The sequence below is a fragment of the Cervus elaphus genome, chromosome 9 (assembly GCF_910594005.1).
Source record: "Cervus elaphus chromosome 9, mCerEla1.1, whole genome shotgun sequence".
Classification (NCBI taxonomy): Eukaryota; Metazoa; Chordata; class Mammalia; order Artiodactyla; family Cervidae; genus Cervus; species Cervus elaphus.
Window position 1 is genome coordinate 54,264,088 of NC_057823.1, and position 16,501 is coordinate 54,280,588.

Consider the following 16,501-nt stretch of genomic DNA (forward strand, 5'->3'; position numbering starts at 1 on the left):
CCATGGGAGGAATCAGTGACCCAGAGACAAGAAATCTTCCACAGAGGAGCTGCCCCAGCCTCCCTGCCCCCAGCATGTGCCTGCTGCCCGCTGCAGCAAACCCTCCCCGGTCTGCTTGCTGGGAGCCATTCAAAGGCTCCTCTGTTCTCCTCCCTTGCTCAGGGCTGAGCAAGATAGGCAGCCGCAGAGCTGGGCAGGAAATGCTAATCGCCCAGATGTTCTCCTCCGTCCTCCCTACTCTACCACCATCAAGCCCAAATCCTGCACCAAGTGGTGGGAGCAGAACTGGGCCGGCGCAAGGCCAGGGTGTGTCTACTCTTCTCCCTGCTCTCTATGCCTTCCTAACCCGCTGCCAGGCTGGGCACTCTGGGGGATCTGAGCATGGGACAGTGTAGAAATGAGGAGGAGGCTGTTTTCCCAAAGAAGGAAGGCAGGCAAAGGGCAGAGACTGGGAGGTTACATTTGAGGAGAGAAACCAGGTTCCTGGCCCCGTACCAAACTGGGAGGAGGACTTGACTGACAAGTAGGATATGGGGTCAAGTTCTAAACTGATGGTGCCTGAGATTCCAACTGAGACTATGGCTGGGGATTGGACCCTGGGTGATGCTTGGTGTGGGAGTGGTTGGGATGCTTGGGGCCTAAGGCTCTTGCTGTGATATGTATGTGCCTGGGATGGACTGTGACTAAGAAAGTTAGGATGGTGTAGATCCTGGTATAGTAACACAAAAAAATTGTTGCCACTGATAGCAGCTGGGACACTGTTGTGATGCTATGACGCTGGTGTGCCTAGGCTATCGCCAGAACAATCAGATTATCAGAGAGGCTGTTGTGTGTGTTCATGTGGAAAGGAGGGCTGTAACTGAAATGCTGTAAGCCTTGAAGCTGAAGATGTGAGGCTGGCATACCTGAGACTGGCTATAGCTGAGAATCTGTTCTCTGTTGATATGATGTAGGTAGAACGGTAGCTGGATCCATTGCTTAGGTCCTAGGAGATGAGAGGCTGTTGCTAGGAGCCTGTACCTGAGAGGAAGGTTGTTACCTGGGATAAGAGCAGAGCTACTGTTGTGTATAGGACTGTAGCTGGGATGCTATTGGTCCTGAAACTATAGCTGTGATGACAGCATACTGGGGATTGGCTATAGCTAAGATGCTGTTGCCCAGGCTTGTGGCTGGTCTATTACTGTGTGCAGGACTCTAGCTGGGATGCTGTTATGCCTGCAGCCATAGCTCTGAAGCTCAAATGTAGCTGGGAGGCCATTTCCTGGTAATATAGCTGGACCACTCTTGTGTGGGGGATGGAGCCCAGACTCCGTTGCCTAGGAGATGAGAAGCTGTTCCCTGGGAAGCTGTTCTGGAAGGCAGGATGCTACCTGAGATGGGAGCTGATCTTCTGTTGGAGCTGATCTACTGTTGTACTTGGGACGGCTCCCGAGTGGCTGTTGCGTCTGTGGCTGGCTGGGTGGGGGAAGGCGAGTGAGTTCTGCCTTGAGGTCTGGGAGATGCCAGGAGCCCAAAGCTAGGCGGGGGCTGCTGCTCTGGGAGGCTTCAGCAGCTGCTTTGCTGTGAAGCTGGGAAGCCTGTTTTCATTACTGTTTTAACTCTTTTTTTAACCTTGTTTTTCTCTCGGCTGCACTTTTGCTCACTCATTAATTTTGGTATTTTTCTCACGGTGCCTCAGCCCCTGTCACGGCTGCCATGGCAACAGGAGGCAGTTTGCACAGCGCCAAAATATCTGATCAAAAAATAACCAAAATAAGCAAACACCAAAACGACTGTTCTGGGGGCTCCGGCCGAGGGAGAGCCAATGGCTCAAGTCCAGGAAACTCTAGGCTCCCAAGGGACCCTTTTTCTTCCCTAGGGAAGCTTTGCCAAACCTTCTGATAACCTCGGAGGCCCCTTCCCAAGGGAATCTCCCCCAACAAATTCTCTCAGGACTCTGAGATTTCCAATGGTCCCTGCCCAAGAGGTATTGAGAAGATGTGAGGACTGGGGTTCACTTCCCAGGAGCTGAGTCAAACCTCTAAGAAGCTCCTTCCCTGCCCTCACGTCTGCACTACTCCACCCAGCCCTCTTCTGGCCCTCCCTCCTTCCTCAGGCTTCTTTTACTTTCTCTCCTCCCAACCCCTGCTTGCCCACCTCCACTCTCTTCTTTTCATGCCCCAGCATCCGGACAGGTTGGATAGAGGGGAGAAAGCTGCAGCCTCCAGACCACCCCCAACTCTTCAACGGAGATACGAGGAGAGATGCCACAAAAGCAGCTGACACTCCTAGGCTCTGGCCACCTCCAGCTCCAGCTGCCTACGGGAAATTCCTGAACAGCCCTGAATACCCACACTCACTCTGATTTCCCCCCAATAGCATTCTAGTTTCCTGGGGACTTCCTTCTCTCAAGTGGGCATGTCCCCAGGAGGGGTAGAACAGTAGAGCCTCAGGTGGAAAAGGCGGGGCAAAACTCTTGCTACTACCTGTTTCACTTCTTCACCCACTAATTTCACCTCTGACGAGGCTTGTCTAGATTTCTAGAGCACTAAGAGCTGGAGCAACAAGAAGGCGCTCTTCAACTCTGCCTGAGTCACATCACAAAATTATATTTCTGGCTTCTCTTCTTCGTGCCCCTCCAGAAGTGAAAATCTCACTCCCAACAGGTCTTTGTCCCCCTCTGAGAGCTAGAACTCACCTTCTGCTCCTTATGTTCAATTCCTATAGCCCTCTCCCCACCAAGAGCAGTAGTGGCCTTGGCCTCCTGGCAGAGCCTTCCTGGGCCTGTTTCCATAGAAACCAGATAGTCTGTGCAGTGTGAGATGGGGAGGGGAGACAGGAGCAGGAAGGAGGGACCAGACCTCAGGGACAGCCCTAGAAGAAGGGACCTGGGCACTGAGAGGAGGAGGCTGCCCCACCCAAAGGGAGGGGGGACCTTGATTTGGAGAGGGGAGAGAGAATCTTTGTAGGTTCTGTCCCTACACAGCTTTCTCTGTTGCCTCCCAAGGAGGCACACAACTGTCTCCTCACCTGGCACAGAGAAGGGGAGTTCCTCTTTCCCCACACCCCTAAAACCCTTCTTTACCAAGAGCTTTCTGATCTGGGATGATTCTCTTTCCCAGGAGGCACCAGTCTTAGTCTAAGACCAGGATCATAGGATACCTTCCCTCCCCCAAGAGCTACGCAATCGCTCCAGACCAGTGACTCTGTGCTCTGAAGGCTGGGCAGCCCTGGGACCCGGTGGCCGCTGCTGACCCCGTGGCGTGCGGCTCTGAAAGGCCCCATTCATCTCTGGGGGCTGAAGGCACCATTGTCCCTGGCGGGGGGTGGTGGAGGCAGTGGGGGGTCTCGACTCAGAAGGAAGGAATGTGTCTGGAGAAGTTGCCCCCAGGGCTCCAGTCTCCAGGTCCCCACCACATCTCCATAGGGACCCCTTCACGACCCCAAGCCCTCTCCCCCACTGCTCCCGGCAGCCTCCACGCTTCTCCTAAGGGTGGGAATTGCCGCGGTTTGGGGTAGAAGCCTCGCCCCAACCCTCTGGCTCTCTCTGGAGAAATATTTCTGGGCCTGGGAGCTGTCCAGCACCTCGGGTCCTGACGGACCAACGATTTGCCTAGGTGCCATCACACCAGAAGGGGCTCAGAGCCAGACTGAGCTGGCTGGGAGCTTGGGAGTTCTCCTCCACCTAGGCTAACACTGCAAACCACACCTAGCCTGGGTGAGCATGGGTGCTGCTCTGGACATGGGCATGCATGGGTGCTGAGAACTGACCCAAGGAGCAACTTGACTCCTGCCCTATCTGAGGAGAATTGAAGGGTCAAGTGCCACCAGGCCACTCCCCTGGAATGCGGTCTCTGATAGAGTTAAAGAAAAAACTGGGAGAGGTCAGGCCCTGCCTCCCTTCCCCCCATCTCTGCCTTGCCTCTGTTTCTGTTTTCCTAACTCTCTCCACCCTCCTCCTCTCTTTCCCTCCCTGCTGGGTTGGGGGCTGCTGAATTATCATTTCCCAGCTCTGCTAATGTGCTCCCTGCTGCGGGGAGGGATCATAATTCTGGGAGATGATTAAGTTTCAAATTGTTTTTCTGTGTGTTGTTGAAGATGAGGCTTTAATATGGTCCCTCCCCAGATAGGGAACCTGGCCTGGCCCCAGCTACTTTCCCTATCCTCCTTTGCCAGCCCTCTCCTCTCGGATAGACCAGGTCTGGGAACATGTCCCTGTGTGTGCTCTCTGAACTTATACAATGGGGTGGGGCGTGGTGGACCTACCTTTGACACAAACAGGCATACATATAATGTGGTGGTGAGAAATACTGGTTTTGAAGTCAGACAAGTCAGGATTCAAGTCCTAACTCTGCCACTTACTATCTGTGTGATCTTGGATGAGTTAAACTGTCTGAGCCTCAGTTTCTTCATCTATAAAATGGAGATACTTTAACAGTTGCCTCATAGAGAGCTTTGTGTATTTAAATCCATAATGCATGTCAAATGCTTAGCAGAGTGCCTGGCTCATGGTAAAACTTGATAAATATTAGTGGTTATAAGTATGCACATACCCCATCCTGTGTGACCCTGCCTCCCCCATCCTTCCTAACTTTGTTCTTCAGTTTAGTAAATGTATATCTAATGCCTGATATTTTCCAGGCACTGTGCAAAAGAAATCAAGTTATTCAGGAGTGAGGAGGTTGGTTTTCTTGCTTATCTCCCCTTAAGTACCCCTTCATTTGCCTTCTTTCCTCTTTTCAATTTAAGTTCACTCCCAGTTTACTCTCCCACATACTTCCAGCTCTTCCTTCATTATTCCTACTTCATTCTTTCTCTGCAGTCTTATCACTTCACCTTGATTCTTATCCTCCTAACACACACACACACACACACATCTTTTATCTTCTACATGATTCTCCATCTCATTTGGGGCCATCATACTAAATAAAAGGGGCTGAATTTTCAAGCTAGGAGAGAGAATCCCAAGTCACGCTCTGTGTGTGTGTGCGTGTGTGTGTGTGTGCACGCGCGCATGTGTTTGTATCTAAGGATCACACGCATTCAGTGTGCATTCAATGGTGGATCTGTAACAGACTTCTGAACTCACACATTTGAACTGTGTACTTATTTGCCTTCTATCCCCTCTGTATAAGCCTTACAGCCCTTGAAATATGTCTATTTCTTTTCCTACTATCTACCTAATCTGCCTCGCCTCTATCTTTGTTATAATCTAATTGGGAAAGCCTACTGGTTGTCAGTAACAGAAGCTGATTTATGATAGTGTATTTTTATTTTTGCTCGACTGGTTTCCTACTTACCCTTCATTATACTGACCAGTTTGTCCAAGAAGTCATTCCACAACTCTTTGAGAGCTTGATTCAATGCAGGAAACAGAAACTACTCTAGGTGTTTTAAACTGAATGGAATTTAATATAGGGAATTGAGTCCTTACAAAAATATTTTAAAAGACTTGTGGAGTGGACTCCTAGAAGTTGTACCAAGAGGGCTAGGACATATTCCATAATCAGAAATGGGGACTCAAAAAGCCACCATTGGAACTATTGAATTAAAGAACACACTGCCAAAGTTTGCTGTCTAGGAATTAGGAAGAAGAGACCAGGAAGCTGGAATAACTATTGCAGAAGAACTGCACCTCTCCAGAATCCTGCTTACCAGCAGAAAGCCCAAAATAGTAGAAAGAAGGTCTTTTCTACTTTTCTGCCTTCCAGTCACACAAGTGCACTTAACTGGAAGGGAGTCAGGGAAATGTAGTCTAGCTTTCTAGTCTCTAGAACACAGTAGAAGAAAGTAATAGGAGAGGATGCATGCCCACTGACCCTATTCAGCACTAATTTGGACCTTGCCCTTTAGCAGTTCACAGACTAGAGGAGAAAACACCAGGATCAATGCAGGCTAAAAAGATGAGCCAGAAAGTATCTGTGACAGACCAAATTTCAGCCACATGGGGTCTGGGACCTTAATGGTCTTAAACTGAGTCCAGACCTAATTTGGAGCTCAGGCTCTGCTAATCACTGGAGGAATAAAACTGAGGTGAATGCATGAGGGAGAGGTGGGGAAAAAAGAGACCATGACCCAGTGTCCACAATAGTTCTCATTTTCTAGACAGGTCTCTACACAGTAATCCAGGACCCTAAGTGAGATTCCAAGAAAACAGAGCCCATGCTCCATAGTAGATCCTCCCTCATACTGGCTGGTTTGGGTTTATGTGACCCTGTCTGGCTCATCTGTCACTTACCTCAAACCATCAGTCTAAAATAAGCCCTCAGGATCACCACTGGGAGAAGAGAAGTCCAGAGGGGAGGCTAAAATGGGCCTGACTTTCAAGCAGGAGGCCCTGAACCCGGGCATGTTTTCCTGGGGAATATCCAGGAACTGGCACCTTCCAGCAATATGTATCTGCTTCCTCCTGCAATTCCAGATGTTTTGCCATCTTTCCTCTTCTTTGACTCTAGGAACCAGGAGCTGAGTCTAGGTGCTTCTAGGACAAGATCCCAAATAAATCCCAAGTTTATAAATAGTGTCAGTTTCTATCTTCTGAGTAAGTATGAATCTAAGGATAAGGGGTAGGCTGGCATTTCCTCATGGGCTTAAAATTGTTGTTCAGTCACTAAGTCGTATCTGACTCTTTGTGACCCCATGAACTGCAGCACACCAGGCTTCCCTGTCCTTCACTATCTCCCTGAGTTTGCTCAAACTTATGTCCATTGAGTTAGAGATGCTATCTAACCATCTCATCCTCTGCTGCCCGCTTCTCCTCTTGCCCTCAATATTTCCCAACATCAGAGTCTTTTCCAGTGAGTCGGCTCTTCACATCAGGTGGCTAAAATATTGGCGCTTTGACATCAGTCCTTCCAATGAATATTTAGGGTTGATTTTCTTTAGGATTGACTGGTTTGATCTCCTTGGAGTCCATGGTCCACTGAAGAAGGGAATGGCAAACCACTTCAGTATTCTTGCCTCGAGAACCCCATGAACATATGAAAAGGGCTTAAAATGGAAGGTAGTATATCCCAATGGGTAAAAAATTGGCCTCTAGAGTCCTGTCCTGACTCAACTGCTTCCTAGTTTGGCCCTAGGTGACCTTGGGCCAATGACATAATCTCTCTGAGCTTGTTCCCCATCTGTAAAAGGGAATAATACATACTTGCCTCTCAAGATGGTTGGAGAACTAATTGAAATAATTATATATGTAACTATTGTTAAGTGCTTGATTCAGTTCTTGGCACATTGTAAGCTTTCAGTAAATGCCAGCTATTAGTATTTTGCTATTATTATCGATGTCGTACATTCTCAGCAACAAACATCTTCCATTTTATTTACCAGGAGACATCTAGAAGAGGGCTTCCTCATACAAGGCTTGCTCTAGAATTATAAGTTCTTAGTCACGATTGGGAAAAGTGGGGAGCCAGACCAGGCAGGATGCCCCTCAAGCCTGTTCTTCCAGCTGAGAAGTCTCTGTCACCTTAAATCCTAGTGCTGTCCCTGTGTGGACCCATTCAGACATCTTAACATCACCCAGGGAAGTGGACCTGATGTCACTCTGGCAGGTTAGGAAAGGCAAGACTCATGATATTCACAGGCCCAGGATTTTAAAAGTTTGGAATTATCTGCTCTGACCTTTTGTGTCCCCTTTTCTCCTTTCCTTTCCTCAAACCCTCCAACTTCATTTAAATTTTATTGAACATCTACTGTGTACCAGGCAACATGTTAGGCACTGGGGGTACAGTGAGGATCAGAGAGAAAGACAGCCCCTAACCTACTGGAGCTCTCAGTTTTATTGCAGCCACAAACTATGCAACTATAATGACACAAATAATCATTTAATTACAGTTACAGTGATGCATCTAAGGAAAATGACAGAGAGTAATGAGAGTGGATGATGGAGGAACTTAACCTCCCTTGTTTGTCTAGAGGAAGAGGGAGCTGGCAGGAAAGGCCAGATCAGACCTGAAGAATGGGTAAGAGTCAGCCAGCCACGCAGGGGGAAGTGCCCTGGGCAAAGGGAGTTCCTGCCAAACTGTTAGATGATAACTTTATGGTGTGTTGCCTTGACCAGAGGTATTTGATTCTTGACTGGGGACTCCCAAAGGGATAAATATTTAATGGTGGGATTTTTGAGAGACATGTGACCAGCTGATAGGGTCAGGAGGCCTTCTCAGCAGCCTTCGAACCACACCATGTGGCCAAGAAGCCTATCTCTGGGTATGCGTTCTGTGTTGGAATGTAAATGCATGTTTGAGACTGTGAATGTAGGTGCAGGTGTGTATGAATAAATGCAGAGCTATAACTAATAATTTTGACATCTGGGCCACGCAGCAGAAACATATCTTTAAATCCAGGGATACGCCAACTCATGGGGGAGTTGCAGGAGAACCAAGAAGGAAAACTTACCCTGCATGCATATAGGAGCCCCCATCAGTTAAACCCCACACCTTGACCTTGGATATCCCAGATCATCCATCTCTGCCAAGTGTCAGGGGCAGACTAAGCAGCCCTGCTAGTGAAGCATTGGTATTGAAGGTGTGGGGGGAGGAGAGGCTTTAAAATTTGCACAGTCTTTTAGAAAATTGATATTTAGAACATTGGCATCCTCCTTATTTTTGTTCTTGGGCCCTTGGTGAGTGCCATGTGCTCAGTTGTGTCCAACTCTTTGCAACCCCATGGACTGTAGCCTGCCAGGCTCTTTTGTCCATGGAATTTTCCATGCAAGAATATTGGAGTGAGTTGCCATTTCCTCCTCCAGGGGATCTTCCAGACCCAGGGATAGAACTGGCATCTCCTGTGTCTCCTGCATTGCAGGAAGATTCTTCACCTGCTGAGCCACTGGGGAAGCCCCTGGTGAGTGAGCATACCTTTATTGAGACTTTGAATGTATGCATACATCTATATATGTGTGAATGCTGACTGTACATGCTTATGTGGATATGAATAGGTGTTTGGGACCAGTTTCAATTGTGATAACGAAGAGTCTGGGGCCGGCAGGCATGTTCCTGTGTTCCTCCTCTCCCATTATGCCTGTCTCCACTGATCTCATGAGATGCAGAGGCTAGGATTATCTGCTGGTCAGGGCCGAGTCCTTTCATATTCATGGACCGAAAATGTACTGACCACAAGGCAAGCAGAAATAATACGCTCACCTTCACCTCCATCCCATAAAGCAAGTGGAACCTAGGCCCTTTGCAGTGAATGAGCTTCAATAATTCATCCCAGCTGCGGGTGTGGTATTGACATAAAGCTAATTTAACACTGGGGAAGCCAAGGGAGGTGAAGAGCAATTATGCCTTCACCTGCAGCCTGGTCACTCTGCTAGCTCTCTGATGCTATGTTGGAAAGCAGAATCCTAGAGTCGGAAAAGGTGGGGGAGGTCACTTATCCCTTTCCCTCCTTGTAGGCAGTTGACTTTCTGAGGCTGTTAAGATGATGTTCTGTTTTCTTCTTGAGAATATTCTTGAATAGAGACTTCCCATCCCCATTTCAGGACTTGAACTTCCCAAAAGTAACAGAGATGTTTCTTAGGTCAGACCAAGTTCTCCTGTATCTCTTTCTGATGAATCAAAACCATTGGCACTTTCTATAGGGTGTCATAGGTTTTGGAGAAGTGAGGTTGAGGGTTTTGCTGGACAGAGAGGGAATCTATGGTTAATGTTTTAAATGACATCCGACAACTCCATTTGATTTTCTTTCTCAAAAATAAAAATCACTCATTCAACATCCAAAAAATGCTCATTGAGTTCCTTTCTTCCTTTATTCAATAAATGCTTAGTAAGCACCTACAGGTACTAGAAGAACCAAACAGTCTGAATCTTTGCCTTCATGTGGTTTTATATGATAACAGGAGAGAGAAACATTAAACAGATACACACATGAATAAGTGCAAACTGTTGCTAATGCTACTTATTTGTATTCATTCACTTATTCAAATACCAATACAATGAGGGAGAGTAGTAGGGAACAGTTTTGGAAGAAAAGGCCTCTCTGGAGCCCTGAAGGTTGAGTAGCCTGGGAAAGAAGGTGGGAAGAGTAAAGGAGGGGGGGAAAGGCACGTGTTCAGTGCTTTGCTTCTTGCTGCAAGTAGATGGTGAAGCTTTCCTGGGGCCTGATGGGAGAAAAGGAATTGGAAAAGAGAGCTGAGTTCAGACTTTGCCTTTGCCACTTTATAGTTAGGTGGCCTTGGGCAAGCTACTTCTCTCTTTCAAGTCTCAGTCACCTCTTCTATAAAATGGAGATGGTAACATTTCCCACTTTATAGGACTGTTGTGAAAAATTAAGTAAAATAATGTTAGAAAGTGCTTACCAGTGCTTGGCATATGGTAAGTGTCAATAAATTACTATTATTGCTATTATGATTATCCTCAAACGCTGCAAGTTCTTTATTACCCCCAGGCTTTGGCACAGTTTGTTCCCTCTGCCTGGATCACACCCCATCCCCTTCACTCTCTTATATGCATCTGTCAAGTAACAGCTGAGATGTATTTCCCTGGAAGGACTTTCCTGACCCTAGATCAATGGCTCTCAAACTTTAGTGCATGTAAGAATCAGTGTGTGTGTGTGTGTGTGTGTGTGTGTGTGTGTGAGTATGGCTTATTACAAAGCAGATTCTCAGTCTGACAAAGTGCCATGGTAACGTAAGATGAAGCATCATGGGAAACTGAAACTGAATGAGAGACACACAGGAACTCTCTACTATCTTTGCAACTTTTCTGTAAATCTAAGATTATTCTAAAATATTAATTAAAAAGTTTATTAAAAAGAAGATTCCGATGCAAGTCACAGCATAATGAGATAACACCATATACTATTAAAAAGAGAGAGAGAGAGTAATAAGCGCTGGCTAGGATGTGGAGAAACTGAAACTCTTGTGCACTGTTGGTAGGAATGTAAAATGGTACAGCTACTTTGGAAAATAGTATGACAGTATGACAGTTCCTCAAAAACTTAAATAGAATTACCATGTTCCACCAATTCCAATTCTGAGTATAACCCTGAAAGAATTCAAAACAGGGTCTCAAACAGATATTTATACATCCATGTTCACAGCAGCACTATTCACAATGGAAGCAGTCCAAATGTTCCTTGATGGATGAATCACTAAACAAAATGTGGTATATACATGCAATGGAATATTACTCAGCCCTAAAAAGGAAGGAAATTTTGACATATACTACAATATAGATGAAACTCGAGGACCTAAATGCTAAGTGAAATAAATCAGTGACAAAACAATGAATACTGTATGATTCCATGTATGCGAGGTATTTAGAGTAGTCAAATTTGTACAGGTGGAAAATATAATAGGGTTTCTAGGAGCTTGAAAAAGAGGAAACTGGAGTTTTTTTTCATGTGTATAGAGTTTGTTTTGCAAGATGAAAAAATTTTGGAGAGAGGTTGCACAGCAATGTGAATATACTTAACACTATTGAACTATACACTTTAAAAAGTTAATGGTAAAATTTTTTTTTTTTTGGTAAATCTTATGTTATGTATATTTTACCGCAATTTAAAAAATTCAGATAGCAGATCCATGGGCCCCATCTTCAGAGCTTTTGACTCAGTGAAAAAATGGAAAAGCTGACCCTAAAATTCATATGGAATTGCAAGGGACCCTGATTAGCCAAAATAATCTTGAAAAAGAACAAAGTTGGGGAATTCACATTTCCTGATTTCAAAACTTACCATAAAGCTACAATAATTAAAATAGTGTGGTACTGGCATAAAGATAGACATATAGATCAATGGAATAGAATTGGGAGTTCAGAAATAGACTCATATATCTACAGTTAATTGAGTTTTGGCAAGAATGCCAAGAATATTTTATGGAGAAAGAATAGTTTCTTCAACACTTGGTGCAGAAAAAACCAGAGATCCTTATGCAAAAAGAAAGAGGAGAAGAGGGAAGAGAAGAAGAGAAGCTGGACCCCTACTTTACACTATATATAAAGATTAACTCAGTGTGGATCAAAGGCCTGAATATAAGAGCTAAAACTATTACACTGTGAGAAGAATGCATAACAGCAAATCTTCATGACCTGGGTTTGGCAATGGTCTTAAATGTGACACCAAAAACACAAGTAACAAAAGAAAAAATGGACATATTGGACATCATTGAATTTAAAGCTTTTGTGCATCTAAAGACACCATTAAGAAAGTGGAAAGACATTTTGCAAGTTATATATCCAATAAGGTTCTACATGGAACTCTTACAACTCAGCGACAAAAAGACAAATAACTCAATTTAAAAATGAGCAAAGGGCTTGAATAGACATTTTTCCAAAGAAGATTGTTCAAGTAGCCAATAAGTACATGAAAAGATGCTCAACATCATTAGTCAGGGAAATGGAAATCAAAACCACAATGAGATACCACTTTACATCCCCTAGGATGGCTGTAGTAAAACAAAACAGAGCAAACAAACAAACGAACTCACCAAAACCAAAAACAACTGTTGGCAAGGATGTGATGACCTTGGAGCCCCTGTACATTTCTGGTGAGCATGTGAAATTGTGCAGCCACTGTGGAAAACAGTTTGGTGGTTCCCTAAAAAGCTAAAACATAGAATTAGCATGTGACCCAACAATTCCACTTCTAGGTATATACCCAAGAAAACTGAAAACAGATACTCAAATACTTGTGCACGTATGTTCACAGTGACAATATTCACAATAGCCAGAAGGTGGAAACAATCTAAATGCCCATCGACGGATGAATGGACAAACAAAATATAGTATATTCGTATAATGGAACATTATTTGTCAATAAGAGGAAATGAGGTGCCGGCATATGCCACAACATGGATGAACCTCAGGAATATTACAAGTTGAAGAAAACAGGCACAAAGTGTTATATGTCATTCATATGTGTATAATTTCATTCACATAAAATATCCAAGATAGGTAAATCCATGCAAAGCAGGTTAGTGGTTGCCAAGAGATGCGGGGAGGGGAACATGAGGAATGACTGCTTGATGGGTGATGAAAATGTTTTGGAACTAAATAGAAGTTATGATTACATCATGTTGTGAACATGCTAAATGCCACTGAAATGTATACTTTTAAAGCTATTGTTTGTTATGTAAATTTTGCTCCGATGAAGAAAAAAGCAGATTCCTGGCCCCACCTTCAGAGTCATTGACTCAGTAGATCTGGTATGAGGCCCAGGAATCTGAATTTTCTGCAAAGACGTTAGATGCCTGATGCAGGTACAGGTACATATTTTGAGAAATAGCACTAAACTGTCTTAAGTCTCCTGTTGATACTTTCCCACAGGACCTAAGCTTCTGCTTTTGTTCATTGCTTCATTGTTCAGTGGCTAAGTCATGTCAGACTCTTCTGACCCTACAAACTGTGGCATGCCAGGCTTCCCTGTCCTTCACTATCTCCCAGAGTTTGCGCAAACTCCTGTCCATTGAGCCAGTGATGCTATCTAACCATCTGATTCTCTGCCGCCCCCTTCTCCCCTTGCCCTTGATCTTTCCCAGCATCAAGGTCTTTTCCAATGAGTCGGCTCTTCACATCAGGTGGCCAAAGAATTGGAGCTTCAGCTTCAGCATCAGTCCTTCCAATAAATATTCAGGGTTGATTTTCTTTAGGATTGACTGGTTTGATCTCCTTGCTGTTTAAGGGACTCTGAAGAGTCTTATCCAGCACCACAATTAGAAAACATCAGTTCTTCGGCACTCAACCTTCTTTATGGTCCAGCTGTCACATCATACATGACTACTGGAAAAACCATAGCTTTGACTACATGGACCTTTGTTGGCGAAGTGATGTCTCTGCTTTTTAATACACTGTCTAGCTTTGTCATAGCTTTTCTTCCAAGGAGCAAGCCTCTCTTAATTTTGTGACTACAGTCACTGTCCACAGTGATTTTGGAGCCCAAGAAAATAAAATCTGTCACTGTTTCCACTTTTTCCCCATCTATTTGCCATGAAATGATGAAAGTAAAAGAGGAAAGTGAAAAAGTTGACTTAAACTTAACATTCAGAAAACTAAGATCATGGCATCCGGTCCCATCACTTCATGGCAAATAGATGGGGAAACAGTGGAAACAGTGGAAGACTTTATTTTGGGGGGCTCCAAAATCACTGCAGATGGTGACTGCAGCCATGAAATTAAAAGACACTTACTCCTTGGAAGAAAAGTTATGACCAACCTAGACAGCATATTAAAAAGCAGAGACATTACTTTGCCAACAAAGGTCTGTCTAGTCAAGGCTATAGTTTTCCAGTAGTCATGCATGGATGTGCGAGTTGGACTATAAAGAAAGCTGAGCACCGAAGAATTGATGCTTTTGAACTGTGGTGTTGGAGAAGACTCTTGAGAGTCCCTTGGACTGCAAGGAGATGCAACCAGTCCATCCTAAAGAAAATCAGTCCTGAATATTCATTGGAAGGACTGATGTTGAAGCTGAAACTCCAATACTTTGGCCACTGATGCAAAGAGCTGACTCATTTGAAAAGACCTTGATGCTGGGAAAGATTGAAGGCTGGAGGAGAAGGGGATGGCAGAGGATGAGGTGGTTGGGTGGCATCACTGACTCGATGGACATGAGTTTGAGTAAACTCCGGGAGGTGGTGATGGGTAGGGAGGCCTGGCGTGCTGCAGTCCATGGGGTCGCAAAGAGTCAGACACGACTGAGTGACTGAACTGAACTGATGGGACCGGATGCCATAATCTTAGTAACATACTTCATAACTGAAATTATTTTTCCTCAGCTGTTTCCCCCAGCCTGCAAATTCCCTGAGGGCAGGAATTCCCTGTCTTCCTTATATACCGTAATATTCCCAGCATTTAGTAAAATTGCCTGGATGTTACATGCACTTGATCAATATCAGGTGAATGGAGTTACTGAATTGGATTAACTAGAAAGGGTCAGAATAAAAGAGGGAAATCCTAAAGAGTCTCTGGCTCAAGAACCCACAGTCTATGCAGTGCATCCAAGGTTTCAACTCCCTTCTCTCCATGAGTTTCACTGCGTGATGAAGTGTATCCTCCCTGGTGTGGAAACCAGCAGACTCTGGTTGGGTAAGGCCTTCCCCAGGACCCAGATTGGGGTCCCCATGGGAAGGCACACAGCTAGGGAGCTCCTGGCCAAGCCTGGGGACAGCAGTTTCGGTTCTGGGACCCTCAGACGTGGCATCTAGAGGCACACACCTCTGTTGGCATCTCTTGGCTGGAAGACTCGGCCAGGTTTTCCCAGCCTCCTGGCTGATCCCAGTGCCTTTTGGCTGGGTGACTGCTCTTGTTCTTGGCTGCCTCCACGGTGTCTTGGAGCACACCGTCAGCAGAATGGCTTCCCTCGCTGTCACTCAGCTGGGCCTGAGCCATCCTCCTGTCACCTGTGCAGACTTCTGACGCCTCACCACACTGCAGGAAGCATGATGCAGCCCAGAAGGTGTAGGTGAGATACCCCAGGAACTAGCCAGAGCGTCACGCCTAGACCTCTCAGATCAGGCCTGTAAAATGCAGTTTTCTCCTCACTGCTGTTACCCCTCCCATCCAGGCTCCCTAGGGTTACCCTCCCCTCTGTGTCTTCTCTGAGGGGGCGAGTGAAGTTTCCCAGCTCTGCACTAAGCTTATGACTGTCAATTAACCCTAAATCACCAACCACCACCCCCCACAGACTTATATTTACATACCAGATATCACAAAAATAGGAAGACAGTGTGTCTCAAAGGAAAAACCAGAGCGTTTAAAATTTTTATTACTGGCTAATTACATATGTGGCATTTCTCCAAGGCCCCCAATATTTCCCTCAACATGAAAAAAGTTACTTCCTTTGAGCACATACTGTACACTAGGAAACAGAGCTTAATACTTCTGTGCTTTACCCCATTCAGTTCTCACAGCACCCTACCAGGTATGTGATACTTTAGAAGCTTAATTGTAAAATGTAACAGATACACAATGTCTAAGATGTCTAAAACATGTATATGAACTGCTTGACACATACTTGTCCCCTATAATATATTAATATAATAACAATATTATAACATCAGTATACCATGTATTATTATCACCTATATCTGGGGTAAACATTCCCTTGTTTTTCTTCATAGTTTTATTACCCATGTATGTATTCCTAGGGCTTCCCAGGTGGCACTAGTAGTAAAGAACCTGCCTGCCAATGCAGGAGACATAAGAGACGTGGGTTGGGAAGATCCCCTGGAGAAGGGCATGGCAACCCACTCCAGTATTTTTGCTTAGAGAATCCCATGGGCAGAGGAGCCTGGCAGGCTGTATATATAGTCCGTTGGGTTGCAAAGAGTTGAACATGTCTGAAGCGACTTAGCATATGCATTACTAAATCATATAATTTTCTTTTGTTTCTTTTAAAACTATACATGAATGGAATAATACAACATATATCCTCAAAAGGTTTTTTCTTATCATGAATCTATGTGGAATTCATTTATGTTGTTTTATATATCTGAAGTTAACTGGTATTCATTGGTATATATTCCACTATATGAAATACCACAGTTTATATTTCCATTCATTATAGATGGACATTGGGGTTGTTT